General features: G+C 38.2%; 1 pseudogene; it reads left to right on the forward strand.

Moving 5' to 3' along the window:
• Positions 1-17,138, forward strand: part of LOC135214689 (matrix metalloproteinase-20-like) — a 35,489-nt pseudogene extending 18,351 nt beyond the window's left edge.
• The last annotated feature ends 432 nt before the right edge of the window (positions 17,139-17,570 follow it).

The following is a 17,570-nucleotide window of genomic DNA, read 5'->3' on the forward strand; positions in this document are numbered from 1 at the left end:
TGGCTAAAGATACCATTAAGAATAGAAGAGGCGCACATGCACATATGAATGCACACTTCCGCTAACGCCTCATATTACTGGCTACAACCAGTTTCCAAAGGTACTTTGAACAGAGCCCATGAACTGACGAACATTGACTTGCCTAACTATGCAGTTTTCATATCACGCCACCCAGAAATCGTTTATCAGCTTTTCTCAGGTCGTTGCTTCGGCTCTGTTCTCCGCATTCCAAAAAGGTCACAGCGCATCACATTATGCTATTAAATATATCATTAATTATAATCCCTATCACACAAACACACACACACACACACACACACACATATATATATATATATATATATATATATATATATATATATGTGTGTGTGTGTGTGTGTGTGTGTGTGTATGTGTGTGAGTACAGGCTCATCTCATCAGTTGCCAGTTTCTCAAACTCTGCTTATGCTTTTAATTTTCCATTCAGAAAATTAATATTCCCTAATATATTCTTACTCATTTTTTTTTTTTTTTTTTATGTGCGTGTGTGCATATGCACAGGTTGATTAAGAATTAAGAAATAGAAAACACACACACACACACACACACATACTCACACATATATATATATATATATATATATATATATATATATATATATATATATATATATATATATATATATATATGTGTGTGTGTGTGTGTGTGTGTGTGTGTGTGTGTGTTTTCTATTTCTTAATTCTTAATCAACCCGTGCATATGCACACACGCACATAAAATGAGTAAGAATATATTAGGGAATAATTAATTTTCTGAATGGAAAATGAAAAGCATAAGCAGAGTTTGAGAAACTGGCAACTGATGAGATGAGCCTGTACTACCATACCAGACAACAAAGGACAAATGATGAAATCATGAAATCATCTCCCATAATCCACACGATTTTTCCGGCTGGTTGAATGTGTTAGTGTCTTTTTCCTCTTAGTGTGAGTGCATTTGAATGTGTTTGTGTCTTTTTCCTCTTAGTGTGAGTGCATTATGCTTTGGAGTTAGAAGACTCGAGCCACAAGCAGTAACACAAGCCTGGTCAGGGTTGCACTTATATGACGAAAAAGTAATTTCATCATCAGTGGAGCTGTTTCTTTTTAATTTACTGACCAAGGCTAACTTCCTCTCTTACATAAAACACAAGATCCTGGAAATACAGAGGGCGTTAGAGAATCCAAAACTGGAATGTTCAATACTGATTTTCTCATTGACCTATCTTTTTAAACTTATTTCTCTCTCAATGAAGTCTCTCAACAGATTCTCTTCTTTCAGATGTACTTAACGAAATTCGGCTACATGGATCCAGCATCAACGAATCCCAATTTAGGCCCCGTGCTCTCCGTGGGATCTGTGCAGAAATCCATCATGGAATTCCAGGTAAACATAACAACCTCAATAAAAAATAATAGATTGAACGACGATTAGGGCAAGATAATGGCACCTTATCCATGACCGTTAAATATTATCTGTGAATATATGTATGTGTGTACATATATATATATATATATATATATATATATATATATATATATATATATATATATATATATATATATATATATATATATATATATATATATATATATATATATTATATATATGTGTGTGTATATATATAATATATATATATATATATATATATATATATATATATATATATATATATATATATATATATATATAGGTATATTATATTATTTATTTATTCATTCCAATGTCACTTGATGGCTATGTCACTTATCGCCTGCAGGAAATATGTTTAATAACAGACTATTTCCTTCCTATCAAACAGGCGTTCGCTGGCTTGAACCAGACGGGCCAACTGGATGATGCGACAATCCAGATGATTGAATAAGCCCGCCCCGTTGTGGTGTCCAAGGAAAACAAACAAGGATACGGTTCCTCAGTCCGAAAGAAGCGCTATGCCCTGCAGGGTAAGTTATGTCGCATATTTTATATAGGTATACATATTTGTCTGCATGTATATATAAATATATATACATATACAATATATATATATATATATATATATATATATATATATTAGTGTATGTATATATTCATATACATGATTTATATATATATATATATATATATATATATATATATATATATATATATATATATATATATATATATATATATATATATATATATATATATATATATATATATATATTTACGTATTGGGCACGGCCTTGTGGTCCCAATCGTAAGGGAAGGAAATTTAAGAGGCAAATAAAGGAAAATATAGTGCTTCCAACTTACCTTAGATAACTATAAAGGGGATTTGTTTACTTTTACTCTGGAAGGTCGCCATTGAGGACTAGCTAATTAATTTGCATTACATTTATTTACAAAAGAACATGGACTGGCCTGGGATAAGGCAAGGCAACTTGGCCACACGTGGGTTTAGAGCACCGTATAAGGTCTGGGACCACTCCTATCTCTCACAATAGGGGGAAAGCTGCTCAAAATCAAATCTAATTCAATGCTGGTTTCCAAAATTGATAATAGGGGTATTTTGTGTTAAAGAAGTCGCTTGCGAGGAGACGTAGTACAATGTGACTCTGCATCTGGAAATTAGTCCCAAATTAGACACAACATAAAATAAGGACTTCTTGCACTATTTTTACAGTTATCACTTTTGTTATCTAACACACTGGTGGAGGAACTCGTGTTTAAATGAGATATTCAATGAAGACTTTGTCTTGGACAGGTCACAAGGGGCAACACGTGCCCCAATGCTGGACAAAGGGAAATAGCAAGATTCGTCTTGGAGGAATAGGGCTGGTTGGATTTTGCATTTTCGAGACATACCTTTAATCCATAGTAGAGGCTTGAACATGTGTCGTGATGCCTGAAGGTAGGCTCCCAACCAGTGTTAACGAAACAAGGGCTGACTTCCAGTTAGTTTAGATAGGGCACGTCTGCCCTACTGGAGCAACTAGCGTGGACTGAGGTCGCATCAGTGTATTTTCAAATGGCCTGGGATTCACACACAGCCTACGGTATTGTCTGGAAAGATGCTAAAACACAACCAGCATATTTTGGGGGAAAAGAGGTCTTACGCTAGTAATTCCTAAAGACCAACATCGAAGCCTATATAATCCCTGCGACCTGCTTTTATTACTCTATACTCTAGGCCTATAGTTAACGGCTTATTTTCTCACCCCACTACTTTGACTGGCGCCGGACATGCCAGTCTGGCCTGAGTTTTCCCTCCTAAAGTCAGCTAGTTAGGAGAAAAATGGCTGCTCTTCTAGCAATTGAATAATTTAAATGACTGCTGAGTAGACGAGGGGATCAATAAACATAATACAGCTCCCCTGTTAGAAGGCATTCACTCCCTTTCGGGCTTGAAGGCCTCCGGCTAATAAGTTTGATCGCCTCAACTACACAGTGCTCCTATTCTGAGGTTTTAGAGCAGCGATATGGCTAGCTACAAAGGCCTATCTAACTTATAGGTGGAGATGCTAAGTGTACTAACTTACTGAATTAATGTAGCCATAGCCTTAGTGAGAACTACTGGTCGTCTGTGACGACAGTTTACTCTACCCCTATGTAAGGTTACTTTGAAAAATTCTACTTGATACTACACTAATGCCCTGGTACTAAATTATTAGCCTAACCTATTCCTTTCAATTAATTAGAGACGCAAGCATTTCCAGAATGTGGTACGCACACCAGAGGCTTATCGACCTGAATTGTTAAAATACATAAGATTAGGTAATGATGCGTGAGGATGATGAGTGACTAGTGGTGTAGCAGGATGGAAATTTAATGAGGTAATTATGACATTTACGTGAGGGTTAATAGTACAAGTTTTAGGAGGTTAGAGAGTTAGTCTACTGGCAGAGATCGGGCTGGCCACCTTCTCTAGGTAGGTGTCAGGATCACTCTGCAAATGAATGTGACACTGTACCTAGGTCACAAGTGCCATGGAGAGCAGGTGGCTCTTTGGGTTAGTTTGTGAATTTGTTGTGTCCCTTCTTCTTCTCCTTATTCCTCCAGGGCCTGGCTACACCAGTCCTAGGAGGTGACGGAGGCACCGACTCTGGGGAAAGGCTAGAAACACTGTCAGGAGCAGAGGCAGTGGTAGCCCGAGGGACTACAGGCAAACACCCTACTTTGGCATCTGCAGCAACCGTCGTAGAGGTGGAACCTACTGCAGGGGAGGCCTTCACTTCGGATGCTGCGACAGCTGTCGTAAGGGTAAGACTCCAGACTGACTCTTGGTCGGGCAGTTCCTGGTCATCCATGAGGTCTGCCAGAGGTTCATCCTCGGCGACAGAGGTGATGTCGAAGAAGACTCGTGAAACTGGATCTGGGCAATGGGCTGCGTTGAGCTCCATGCCTTTTGGAGGATCTCCTGTAGGAGTATCCTTGATTAGGTTAGTTTTGGGCGCCAGCACTAGCTCAGGGCCAGGCACAGAGGTCAAGGTTTGTGGTGGCTCTATGTCCAAGCTGGATGGAGCATGGCACTGTTCAGTGCTGCCAAGTGGCACTGGCAGAGAGTTTAGGTCAGCTGGACCTGTGACGGGTACCAAAGGTGCAATACCCTCTCAGCGTGCCTGTGGTGATGGGAGATGTCTCTGGTGGAACGCTGAGCCTTGTGGAGAATGGACAGTGTCTGCTGCGCATAGCTTGCTAGGGCACCCAGGCCAATTAGTGGAGTGCCCTATTACGTTGCAGGTTTTGCAGCGGAACTGGGAATGATCAATCTCCCTCCTTGGTGATGGGGGAAACTGTTGGTGGCTGTACTTCCAGGAGGAAGTAGGATTTTGATGTCTCCTTGCTTTGGAGTGGTTGGATGTGGGGTTAGGACCCCTAGGCTTTTGGAAATGAGAGGGATACTTCAAGTCTTGCCCTAGGAGGAGGTCATAACCTCTGGAATGTAGCTTGCAACTGCAAGAGTACATACCTTTGTAAGGTGAGGTCTGCTGACCCTCTGTTTGGACGGTGGGAAGGATCAGTTTTAACCTTAAACGCCGAAGCGGTAAAAAAAAAAATGTCTCACCCGTGTGCGAGGTGTTTCAGAGTGAGCGCGGAAGCGGAAAAAATATTTTTTTCAAAAAATCACAGCGCGCTTAGTTTTCAAGATTAAGAGTTCATTTTTGGCTTTTTTTTTTTTTTTGTGTTTTGTCATTGGCTGAAGTTTAGTATGCAACCATCAAAAATGAAAAAAATGATCATTATCATATATAAATAATGCGATATATGATAGCGCAAAAACGAAATTTCATATATAATTGTATTCAAATCGCGCTGTGCGCAAAACGGTTAAAGGTAACAAGTAACTTTTTTTCGTTGTAATGTACACTAAATTGCGATCATTTTGGTATATAACACATTGTAATACAATAAAAGCAACACAGAGAAAATATTATCACAAAATAATGCATGAATTCGTAACGCGCGGACGTAAACAAATATTTTTTTCAAAATTCACCATAAATCTAAATATTGTTCCTAGAGACTTCCAATTTCTTTCAAAATGAAGACAAATTATTGAATATTACTACTACTGTAAGAGTATTAGCTTACAAATGCAGTTTTCGACCATATCTGACAAGTTAAAGTTGACCAAATGTCGAATTTTTTTATATATATTTTTTTATATGCAATTATTTCGGAAATAAGAAAGAGCTACAACCTTCAAATATTTTTCGTTTTTATTTTACAGTTTTATTTTGCACAACATGAAATTGCACACATTTTCATATATAAAACTCTATGAAATACCTAATATGAAACGGAGCAAATATTTCGAGAATGGGACGTACGCATTTCGGAGATTTGTGGCGGAGAATCCGCACGCAGAGGGAAGGAAAGTTTTTTTTTTTAAATTCACCATAAATCTAAATATTGTTCTAGAGACTTCGAATTTGTTTCAAGATGAAGATAAATGACTGAATATTACTAGACTGTAAGAGTTTTAGCTTACAATTGTGTTTTTCGACCATTTCGGTAGAGTCAAAGTCGACCAAACGTGGTTTCTTTTCTATTTATCGTGATTTATATGCAAATATTTCAAAAAATGAGAAAAGCTACAACCTTCATTATTTTTAGTTGTATTCTACATGAAATTGCGCACATTTTCATATATAAAACTTTATGTAACGGCTAATTTAAAATGGTGCAAACATTACCACAATCGCACGTATGATTTTTTCGGAAGAGTTACCGCGCGGACGTAAAGAAAATGTTATTCTTTTCATAAATTCACCATAAATCGAAATATTGTGCTAGAGACTTCCAATTTGTTGCAAAATGAAGGTAAATGCTTGAATATTACTAGAATATAAGCGTTTTAGCTTACAATTGCGTTTTTCGACCATTTCGGTAGAGTCAAAGTTGACCGAAGGTTGAAAATTTGTCACTCATCATTTTTTATATGAAAATATTTCAAAATTGATAAAAAGCTACAAGCATGTGTTTTTGTTTTTAGTTTTGTATTGTGCATGAAATTGCGCACATTTTCATATATAAAACTTTATGTAACGGCTAATTTAAAATGGTGCAAACATTACCACAATCGCATGTATGATTTTTTTCGGAAGAGTTACCGCGCGGATGTAAGGAAAAGGTTTTTTCATAAATTCACCATTAATCGAAATATTGTGCTAGAGACTTCCAATTTGTTGCAAAATTAAGGTAAATGATTGAATATTACTAAAATATAAGAGTTTTAGCTTACAATTGCGTTTTTCGACCATTTCAATAGAGTCAAAGTTGACCGAAGGTTGAAATTTTGGCACTTATCGTTATTTATATGAAAATATCTCAAAACTGATAAAAGCTACAATCATGAGTATTTTTGTTGTTGTATTTTACTAAAAATGCGCACATTTTCATATATAATACTCCATGTAACGGCTAATTTAAAATGGTACAAAAATTATGTCAAAGTGACGAAATAATTTCAGAGATGTGTCACAGATACTTTTTAGTGCGGCAAGAAAGAAATTCGCGCTTGCGCGCCTGCGTAACGATTGCAAACAAAAACAACACCTTGATCCGTGAACTCAGCATCCCCAAGGTGTGTGATTCAAGAGTTTTCGGCTGGTAGGCCTAAAAGTATTTTCCGCGAATTTTTAAAAAAAACTTTTGTATGTCGATGTAAAATACGTCCAGTCGGCACCCGAGAGACATAAAATGTCGACGTAAAATACGTCCAGTCGGCGTTTAAGGGTTAATATGATTGATGCCTTCAATCGTAATCAGTTGACGTATATCAACGTTAGCCCCTTGGGGAATTCAATCATCCCATATCAGGGAGATTTGAGCACCAGAGTCGTCAGAGGCTCTGACATGGCTTGGCGAATAATGACTTTGGAGGGATGCGACGGTCATAGGGCCCGAGCTGGGGGGCCTAGTGAAGATGAATTTGTAACAGCCATTGCAATGGCAGGAATATTATGATTTGCGCACCCTCCATGCGGACATGTGACCCTTGCGGCCACAGTCTTGGCAGAACTTGTTCCAGAACTTCTTCTGTGGCACTGGATGATAAGGCCGAGATGGCACCACAGGTTGCGAATCTGTGGCATCACCAAGGCTTGCAGTGTGCTCTGGCAGTGATTAGATGTTGGAGGTTAAGGAATCCTCCTTTGAATTATCCATAGGAACAAGTCCGAGGTTGACTAGTTGGCCCACTTCCGAAATGGAGGCAGGTGGTGAAGAGGTAAGAGGCTGGGATGATGAGGAAGAAAACTTCTGGCTCTGACACTGGATCAAAGCCAAGGTTTATAATGGAAAATGATTGTCAGTGACATCTGAGGCACTAGCCCTGAATTCTAAAACTGAGGTTTGGTTATTTGGACATGCTGCAGGGGGTCTGGGGCTTCTGGTAGTGGGAGCTGCGTCCAGGGGAGATACGGCTTTAGGAGATCTCGGCACAATAGCACCTGATAAACGTCATGAAATTTATCAACTACGCCCAGGCGGCACAATATGGTTTCCTGGTGGTCCTGGTCCAATAAGGGCTTTTGCACCTTCAGAAGGACTGAAGGAGCAGAATAGAGGTGACCCTCAATCCATTAAAACTGAATTTCTTCGTCATTCTGGATTTTGGCACCCCTAGGCAATGCCTTTCTGCAAATGAGGGAGACCTGGGCTTCGGCATCGACCATGACGTGTACCCACCGGTAGCTGTAGGCGACTGTTCATCAGGAACGGCTACATGGTCAGCCTGGAGAAGTTCACCCTGGAAGCTCTCATCCCAAGGTAGGGATCGACTTCGCCACTGGTCGGAATCTACATTATGCCCACGCACACAATAAGTGGTGCAGAGCCTCTGCAACCACCTCTTACCAGGAAGTCCAGCTCATGGTCTCGGGGCTTGGAAACAGGGGAAGACATTTCCCTCAGGCTGCAGTAGAGGCTCGGATAAATTTGGAAATGATGGCCGGGAATAGTACTGGATGGAATGGAGTGCTTACTTAGTAACGTGTGTCTGAGAAGACTGGGTGCTCTGTGGCACTTGGGAAGTGTCCCGTAAGTGGTGGCACTTCGTGAATGGCACCTTCTAATGAGGTGAGAAAGTCAAATGGAGTGTGCCGGTAGAGATCACACTGATGGGCCTTCCTAACTTGGGGAAGGAACACAATGGAATGGGCAACACCTGTAGGTCCAATGCAGGTGCACGGCACTTATGGAGGTGTGTTCCTTGGCAGCACTATTAGTGCTGATGTAGCGGCACTTATGGAGGCATTCCTTGTTTGGGTGATCCGGGGACAGCGGATACACTAATGAAATGGCGTTCCGTAAGACGAGTACGGAGGTAAATAGCTACCTGTACGTTTGTAAAGGTGCAAGTGCCACTTATGGAGGTGTTCCTTTGTTGGGTGTTCCGTAATGGCGGATACGCAATTGAGTGGCTACCTGTACGTCCTGTACAGGTACACGGCACTTATAGAGGCATTCCTTTGACAGCACTTAGGGCTGGTATTGTGGCACTTATGGAGGCGTTCCTTTGTTGAGTGTTCTGAAGGAGCACTGATCCTTGTACATGGAAACACTAATGAAATGGACGTTCCGTAAGGGCGGATACGCAGAAATAGCTTTCTGTATGTCCTGTACAGGTGCACGGCACTTATGGAGGTGTTCCTTGGTTGAGCATTCCAAAGGACAAAGGAGTTCTGATCCTTGTACATGGAAACACTAATGAAATGGCCATTCCGTAGGGGCGGATATGCAGATAAATAGCTACCTGTACGTCCTGTACAGGTGCACGGCACTTATGGAGGCATTCCTTAGATAGCACTAATAGTGCTGGTAACATGGCACTTATGGAGGCATTCCTTTGGTGAGTGATCCGGAAGGATAAAGAATCCTTACGCACAGAAACACTAATGAAATGGGCAGTCCATAATGACAGATACCGCAGGTAAAGGGCTAACTGTACGGCCTGTACAGGTTCAATGGCACTTATGGAGGCGTTCCTTGATTGCACTGGTAGCGTGCTGGTGTGTCCCGTCGGACGACACTAAATGCGTATACTCAAATATACTGAAATGAAACGGCATTTTGTTTGTGGAAGAGTGTAATGGAAGAGAGAAAGTAAAGTGGCACTGTAAAAATGGTAGGCCTGTGGTTGGCACTGGTTGTGGCCAGTCCTAGACTGGTAGCAGCTTCCTTTTATGGAAGTACTGAGGTTGCGTCGGCGCACTGTGCAGTTTGGGCTTGTGGTATACCGCAAGTCTTTGTAATAAAAAATGGAAAAGACCACTTGGGCAACGACAAGTAACAGTAAATTGAAAATGCTCAGTCCTTGGCTGAAGTACTCGGTAAACTGCAAGACTGCAATGGACATGGGCACGTATAACACTCAGTGTAAATGAAAGTCACAAGAGACTAAATGTTAATGATGCATGTGTAATGGTAATAGGCGTTGTACTCTCGGCTTTTTGAATAATGGGTTTTCTCTCTCTCTCTCTCTTTGAGAGCGTAAAAATGATAAATGACGAACTCCCTTATATTTTATATGAACTAATGATTTTAGTTTAATATGACGCAACTTGCGTTGAATGATTTCCTTACGTTAAAGTTTAATGAAAGAATTGCTTTGGAATAAGTTTTGTAAATATAACGCACTAGCGATGAACGATTTTTACGTTACTTAAATGGTTTCCATTATAATATGAGTGATTTACAATGATGCGTTTATGTTAACAATTCTTTTAATGTACTTTACTTTTTAAGATTTGCGTTAACTTTACATAAGTTTTACTAGCTCCCGTGACAGTGAAATGACAGGTAACGGATTTTGACCCGATGTTAGCAAACATTTCTAAAAGAGGTTACATAACTCTGAAGTGATATGAAAACTTTCGCTCAGTGAAACGTGCGGGAAGGCGAGCAAACGGGCTGATACATACGATGTCAAATCTCAAATCGTTAATATAAGCATTAGGTGATGAATGAATGCTTTTGTGAACACGAGTTGGATGGCAGGGGCGGGCGCGCATGCGCAGCTAACGCGCTGGATAGCTAGAAGAGTGTGCTGCGGTTACCAACACTTGAAATGAAAGCTAAATTACAGCGAATTCCCCTAACATCTCACAGACAAAAGAACTGTACACTCGACAAGGAAAGTTAAGATACAGTTTTTTTTTAAATCTTCGGACATATATGGTTCAATAATGCCACACCTGGCAACTCTAGAAACGAGGCGGAGCTTCTCGATTTCTATTAACTTTACACCATAAAAATTCTGTAGAGGTCCTATAATCATTTATACTTGAATGTAGAAACAGGCTCTAAATTATTCGTTAATGTTGGTTTGGTAACGTCAGTTCAGGGTAGAATATAGATCATCCTTTTTTAAAACCTACTGTGAAACCTCATTTATAAGTAATGTTTGACACTAAACTGACGTAAATTCCATACGTAATTGAAGACGGATCTTAAACAATGAGAGAAAGTGTTTTAAAATTTGGGCAGTACTTGTGGAAATCGTGAGGAACATTACAGTAAAGAATGAAATATTATGACGATAGAGAGAAAGCGCACAAGCATAGGCTTATCGATAGAGATACTTAATTCATTATATTTACTATGAGAGATTAAGTGATCATGTTTCAAAATGTTTGAGAGACGATTTGAGAGAGAGAGAGAGAGATAGAGAGAGATGCGGAGGAAGAGAGAATAGAGAGATAGAAGCGGTAGGCCTATTTTCTATAGAGATAATTCATTATAATTACTTTGAGAGATTGAGTGATAATATTTTTTCAAATTTGTTTTAAAAGTGGAGAGAGAGAGAGAAAGAGAGAGAGAGAGAGAGAGAGAAAGCTTAGGCCTATTTATAACTACTTAATTTCATTATATTTTCTTTGGGAGATGCAGTATATATATTTTTATAGTATGTTTTAGAAGGATCTAATATTCAAGTTAATTCTCTAAGTAATTCAACCCTGATCTTGATTTCATTCGACAATTGCCTTAACTTTCAAAGACTATAAAAAGACGGGGAAAATTTTAGATACAGGCTGCGGTCATTCTTGCTCTCTTGATATAGTCTCTACTTTTGCAAATCGGGTTTCATCCATAAATCATTCACGAAAAAAAGCTTGTGTTAAGTAAAAATATTTATTACCACAAATAACTCTATGTATTGCACAGGCAATTAAAGTTTTATATCGTGCAAAAAATGCTGATGTGCTGAGAGATCTTTAGCCTCGCGGCAAAGAAATGCAGTCGTGTAGGGCTGTAGGCTACTACGAAATGCTTTATGGGAGCATATAGCCAGAAAATCTTTGAGCTGACATGGCTACTTTAACCTTTATAAAGATTTATCGTTAAAAGACAGTAGCTTTGTGAACAGCAACTAGCATTCGATCCATGTCAACGTCAAAGTAATCAAAGTGTGAAATCCGTTAGGTAAGCCAGTATCCAGTGACTTGCGCTTTCCCGCTCGAAGTTCTAGGGCTCCTCCTCAAATCATAGAAAACGCTCTTGAGGATGTAACTAGATTTGCTCAACCTACCCATTCGCCGTCGCAACATTGACTGCCATTGACGTCAGCTAACTTTAAACGCTTTGGAAACAAACATGAGTTTGTAGAAACTAAAATAATTGCATTCACCACTTACGATGATCCAATCATATCCCCGTTCATGAAGGAAAAAGAGTAAATATTGTCGTTGTGATACATAGTATTACAATCAGGAATTCACATTCTATCTACCAGATCTCTATGAACGAATCCATCTGAGAAATTCCAATTACTTCGGACAAATATCGTGTTTTTAAGCTTTTAAGTTTTGTCTTATATGATATAATTTGCAATGTATTTTCATATTCTAGGGTAAATTTAGCGATATTATGTCTTTTCAGTAAAAACAAATGGGAAATTCGATGAACGAAAGCTAATGAAAACTGTATCTTCAGTTTTCTTGTCGAGTGTACACTTCTTTTGCCGTAACTATTAGTAGAACCCTCCTAACTAGCTAGGCTTGCTAATACATGCAATGAACCCTGGCAAAGCACTTCCTAGTTTTAACTAGAACTTTTTGGCATCTGTCTAACACATGTGTCTCGTCTACTGTCCTACAAGTTAAAGCCTGCGAACAGAAGGAATTCGCGAGAGCTACTTGACGCTAAAATAAAGCTCTGGCACTTTCGCCGTTACACAATAATATCTCTAACTGAGAGAGCACACTTATTTAAAACACTTTTAAAATGACTCCTTAACGTAACTTACAGCTAACAATGGTTATAAGAATAATCATATTAAATGAATGATATGCCTTACCGTGAGTCGTGCGTGTCTCCTGTGCAAGTATGAATGCTTTCTTTTGATTTACGCTTTGTAAAAGTCATTTACGTTTTTCAAGGGGATAATGCGATTTACAAGCTTTTAAGCAGCTCCGGGTTTGAAACTGGCAAGGTCAGTCATTTTTACATATTGGGCACGGCCTTGTTGTCCCACTTGTAAGGTATGGAAATTTAAGATGAAATAAAGAGAATTTGTTTAGTTTTACTCTAGAGGGTCGCCATTGAGAACCAGCTAATTAATTTACATTACATTTATTTACTAAAGAACCATGGACTGGCCTGGACCCCGGGATAAGGCAAGGCAACTTGACCACAGGTGGTTAGAGCGCCGTATAAGGTCTGGACCACTCCTATCTCTCAACAATAGGGGAAAGCTGGCCAAAATCAAACCTAATTCAATGCTGGTTTCCAAAATTGATAATAGGTATCTTACGTTAAGGAAGCGCTTACAAGGAGAGCGTAGTACACATGACTCTGCATCTTGGAAATTAGTCCCAGATTAGACACACATAAAAAAAGGACTTCTTGCACTACTTTATAGTTGATCACTTTTATCTAACACACTGGTGGAGGAAATCTAGTGTTAAATGAGATATTCAATGAAGATTTTGTCTTGGACAGGTCACAAGGGGCAACACGTGCCACTATGCTGGACAAAGGGATGGCAGTAGAGAAGTGATAAAAGGAGATTTGAAATGGAAATAGCAAGATTCGTCTTGAAGGAAATAGGGCTGGTTGGATTTTGCACTTTCGAGATGTACCTTTAATCCTTAAAGGCTTGAACATGCGTCGTGATGCCTGAGGGAGACTCCAACCAGCGTTGACAAAACAAAGGCTGACTTCCAGTCAGAGAGAGGGCACGTCTGCCCTACTGAAGCAGCTAGCGTGGACTGAGGTCACATCAGAGTATTTTCGAATGACCTGGGATTCACACAGCCTACGGCATTGTCTGGAAAGATGCGAAAACCACAACCAGCAGATTTGGGGGATAAGAGGTCTTACGCTAGGAATTCCCCTAAAGCCCACATCGAAGCCTATATAATCCCTAAGACCTGCCTTTATTACTCTATACTATAGGCCTATAGTTAACGGACATGCCAGTCTGGCCTGAGGTTTCCCTCCTAAAGTCAGTTGACTAGGAGAAAAATGGCTGCTCTTCTAGCAATTGAATAATTTAAATGATTGCTGGGTAGACGAGGAAATTAATAAACGTAATATATATATACATTATTTATTTACCTATATATATATATATCTATATATATATATATATATATATATATATATATATATATATATATATATATATATATATGAGTCATATCACATTAACGTGATTCATATACATACATCGAGCTAAAATGTCCTTAATATCTAATTCGCTCTACCTCGGAATGAATATATTTTCATATATGCTTAACCGAAGGGGAATTTTTTAGGCGATAAGAGACTTGCCGGCTCCCAGGTGCAAACCATCGTCCGGTGGATTTGTTTGGTTTCAATGGTTCACGCCTAGGAGCCGACAAGTCTCTTATCGCCTAAAAATTCGCCTTTCGGTTAAGCATATATGAAAATATATTAATTCCGAGGTAGAGCAAATTAGATATCAAAGGACATTTGTAGCTCGATGTATATATATATATGTATATATATCTATATATATATATATATATATATATATATATATATATATATATATATATGTATATATATATATAGTATATATATATATATATATATATATATATATATATATATATATGAATATATATATATATATATATATATATATATATATATAATGATATATATATATATATATATATATATATATATATTATGTATATATATATATATATATATATATATATATATATATATATATATATATATATATATATGAATATATATATATATATATATATATATATATATATATGTATATATATATATATATATATATATATATATATATATATAGTATATATATATATATATATATATATATATATATATATATATATATATGTGTGTGTGTGTGTGTGTGTGTGTAGTTATATACACATGTATGTGACATAAAAATGAATCTACTTTAATCCTGTTATGAAAAACGTTAAGTATATCCTAGTTTAACCAAACCACTAAGCTGTTTAAGAGCTCTCCTAGGGCTAGCCCGAAGGATTAGATTTTTATTTACGAGGCTAGGAACCAATTGGTTACTTAGCAACGGGACCTAAAGCTTATTGTGGGATCCGAACCCCATCATAACCAGAAATAAATTCCTCTGCTTCCGCATTGGCAGCAGCAGGGAGCAAACTCGGCTACCCAAAACTGATAGGCGAGTACATATTCCCACCTCGTCCAATGAGGAACAATCCGGTTATGAAAAGTATCCAAACATCTAGACCTAACCATAAATCCCAACTGTATCCGTGTGGAAAAAACTACCATAAAATCTTGTTTGTTTCCTGTGCCTGAGATACTTAATGGATTGCACAAAGTAAAATAGATCAACTTGAGTTTTTTCTTCCTCAGCATCCAGATGGCGTCCGCGTCGCCTCACATACAGAATCACCAAGTATCCTAAGGCTCTTCCCAAGGCAGAAGTGGACGGAGAAATTCGTGCAGCTTTCGAGGTAAACAAGAGTCATTGATGTCTCCATAGAATACAGAATGGAATGGAATATAAAATTTAGGCTAAAGGCCTAGCGCTGGGACCTATGAGGACATTCAGCGCTGAAAGGCAAATAGAGTAGGAAAGGTTGGAAAAGTGTAACAGGAGGAAAACTTCGCAGTTGCACTATGAAACAGTTGTTAAGAGAGGGTGGATAAAGGGATGGAGAGGTACAGTAAAAGGAATGTAAGGGTTGCAGCTTGGGCCGAAGGGACCTCTGTAAATAACCTTTTATATTGCCTACAGTGTAGCGCATGAGGTGCGCCGATGGCATTACCCTCCTACGGGACAGCAATTGTCCATGAGCAATTTTGTTGAAAAGACATGACTTTCATTGTTTGCTCCTTATGCTAAGGCTCCTCAGTAACTTGGTAAATCATTCAACGATGGGGTGATAACCCATGAGACATTCAATTCCTATAAAAAACAATTCACCTTGAATTTTCACAAAAATTAGTTATATGTGTATCTATTTATTTTTCTATTAAGTTTATCTTTTTTCCTCATCTAATAACTGATCTCTTCTTTCTGTAAATTTTTATTATCTTCATTAACTTCTTTCTAATGAGCACCAAGTTCTTTGAAACCTTGGATTTCAAGTCAATGGACACTTTAGAATTGTTCCATATAAATAGTGGTTAATCTTCAGAATAATAATAAATAATAATAATAATATAATAATAATAATAATAATAATAATAATAATAATAATATATTATTATTATTATTATTATTATTATTATTATTATTATTATTATTATTATTATTATTATTATTATAGTTCACAATTGAATGTCTTTTTCCATATAAGGCCATGTCAAACGAAGACACAAGCTAAACACCTGTGTCAGCCAATCGGCATCTATTGGCCTCTGCCACGAACTCAAATTAACAGCAAAATGCCTCCTGCCACAGGTGTGGGAAGACGCCGCCAACCTCAAAGTTCGAAGCCGTGAACGGCGGCAAAGCCCACATCGAAATCCGCTTCGAAACAGCCGAGCACGGTGACGGAGACCCATTCGATGGACCAGGGGACACCCTCGCCCATGCCTACTTCCCAATGGACGGCGGTGACGTTCATTTCGACGATACTGAAAACTGGACCATTGGCAGGTACAGGGGTAAGTAAGGTCATATGAGACTTCATTTGAATTGATTTGAATATCGACTTTAGGCCACGACAAGTACGGGCACCTGTGAGGTCATTCAGCTCTGAAAGGGAAATTGACAGTAAAAGTTTAGAAAGAAGTAACAGGGGAGAGAGTGGACAGTAAAATGGAAAAAAAGAATTTGAAAGAAGATACAATAAAAGGAGCGAAAGGGGTTGCAAACTCAGGACTGAAGGGATGCTACAAAGAATCTTAAGTAATGTCTACAGTACACTGCATGTGTTGTTGAAAGAGTAATGTAGTTACTCTTTGGATATTTCACTTCACTTACACATCTATGGGACTAAGTAAATGCTATAGTCTACTCATATTATTAAAAAAAAAAAAAAAAAAAAAAAAACAGGACTATCCTCAGGGCATGTCCCATTATTTAAGACGCCTATAAACCTGAGTAAATAATATGGTCCAGCCATGTTATTGAAAATAAAATGTTCTTATCCCTAGGATTATCTTTTCCCTCCACTTCAGACGGCTATGGACTTGAGTGAGTTATATCCTCCTCTCGTCTTGCTGAAAAACTGCGATTATCTTCAGATATTTCCTTTGTAATTGCAATGTTTACCAACACCACTATGGCGTCTGTGGTCTTCATATACTGAAAATATGCACAATTTTCCAGGTTTCAATCTTTTCCAAGTAGCAGCCCACGAATTCGGTACCTCTTGGATTGTCTCACTCTGACGTCCAGTCTGCTCTCATGGATCCTTTCTATCAAGGCTACCAGAGGAACTTCAAGCTTGATAGAGATGATGTATTGGGTATTCAGGTGAGCATGGATTGGCAGTAACATCTTAATTTCTGTTATCATCATGCATGAATATTACAAATCAGTGCATAACTCCTTGTGAGTTTTTTTCTTCTTTTCTTTTTAATAATCTTTCCCTATAATCGCCTTTCCCTAAAGCTTATCTGTAACTACA

Source organism: Macrobrachium nipponense, chromosome 46, assembly GCF_015104395.2.
Source record: "Macrobrachium nipponense isolate FS-2020 chromosome 46, ASM1510439v2, whole genome shotgun sequence".
In the NCBI taxonomy this organism is placed as follows: Eukaryota; Metazoa; Arthropoda; class Malacostraca; order Decapoda; family Palaemonidae; genus Macrobrachium; species Macrobrachium nipponense.